The following is a 1,438-nucleotide window of genomic DNA, read 5'->3' as shown; positions in this document are numbered from 1 at the left end:
TTCAGTGACCACATCGGGTTGGAATTTGAGGCAAAAATCCACGCCCACATGATCTTGAGGAGCTTGAGAATAGATGGCATGCGAGTAGGGCTTTGCCCCAAAAAAAATTCAAATTATATCGCGGAAACGGTTATAACTAACTAACTAGCTCAAGAACATGATTAATAGAGCGGGCGTAAATGTAGAGCTTTGCCCCTTTCAGAACCCCCAAAACTCTTTTTCGATTGGACGACTTCGATTCGATTTCAAAACTTTTCGATTGGACGCCCCTGAAACTCTCCCATTTTTTCTCAGTTAGGTTTGATCATAAAATGCTAACATCTAGAAAGTAGGGAGCAAAACTGTGAAAATGTAAAGATTCCCGAGTTTTAAGAGTCCGTATCTCAAAAGCGGTTCAAAATTCCTGCTTACCCATCAGGACCTTTTCGGTAGAGCGTCTCAGAAACTGTCGATCTCAATTAGGTACGATCAGAAAATTCCAACCCGTGAAGCGTAGTAAGCAAAAAATGTGAAAGTTTTAAGATTTCCAAGGCTTGTTTCAGCCGTAATCACCCTTTCGCTAGAGAGTCTCAGAAACAGTCTTTCGCAATTGGGTTCGATCAGAAAAGTCTAAGCTTTAAAACGTTGCAAGCAAAAATGCGAAAATCTAAAGATTACCAAAGTCTCAGAAACGCTCCAGAATTCTGAAAAACTATAAAGAACTGTTCGATAGAGCGACTCAGAAACTGTATTTTGTCAATTAAGGGCGGTAAGAAAATCAAAAGATCAAACCTTTAAACCGCTGTAAGCAAAAAATTGAAAAACTGAAGATTGCGAAAGTTCAACAGTCAAAACTTTGGATTAGGTTTAACCAAAGAAACTGTTGTTTTCTCAATTGGGTTCGATCAGAAACTTCTAATCACTTTAAAGTGAGAGGCAAAAATTTGATATTTGAAGACAACGTTGAAGTTTACATTAACTTTCTTTCTAAATAACTTTCTCATTAGGTTTGTTCAGCGATTCTTAACCTGTGCAAAGCTAGAGGCAAAAAGGTGCCGTTGATGTTTAAAAAAGCGTATCTCAGAAAGGGATGAAAATATCCCGACAGTCGTAAGGAACGTTTTGATAGAGCAGCTCAAAAATTTCAATTCAATAACAAGGGTAAATTAGAAATTTCTAACCTGTAAAATGTTAGAGGCAAACACCTCAAACCTTAAAGAACCGTCGACGTTTAAATGGCATTATCTCAAAAATTCTTGAAATTGCCGGTTTAATGGTAATGACCTTTTCGAAAGAGCTTCTCAAAAGTCGCATTTTCACTAAAGAGGTTTTATGCAAAATTCCCAACCAGTAAAAACTTAGAAGCAAAAAAGGCGACATTTGAAAACATCAATGCAGTTAGAAAGCGCCATAACTCGGAAATGGCTGGAAATATCCCAATAGTCATAATAACGTTTTT

The 1,438-nt window shown here is 37.3% G+C and overlaps 1 protein-coding gene across 1 annotated transcript in view; it reads left to right on the top strand.

Annotated features, from left to right (window-relative positions):
• The window catches only part of LOC109542405 (beta-galactoside alpha-2,6-sialyltransferase 2), a 2,808-nt gene that overhangs the window by 515 nt on the left and 855 nt on the right, over nucleotides 1–1,438 (top strand). The gene's annotated exons all lie outside the window — the stretch shown is intronic.

Source organism: Dendroctonus ponderosae, unplaced genomic scaffold (assembly GCF_020466585.1).
Source record: "Dendroctonus ponderosae isolate FM_Combo_2020 unplaced genomic scaffold, Dpon_F_20191213v2 Dpon_F_20191213_11, whole genome shotgun sequence".
NCBI lineage: Eukaryota > Metazoa > Arthropoda > Insecta > Coleoptera > Curculionidae > Dendroctonus > Dendroctonus ponderosae.
The sequence above is the reverse complement of the archived record's forward strand: the minus strand, read 5'-3'. Positions and strand labels throughout refer to the sequence as shown.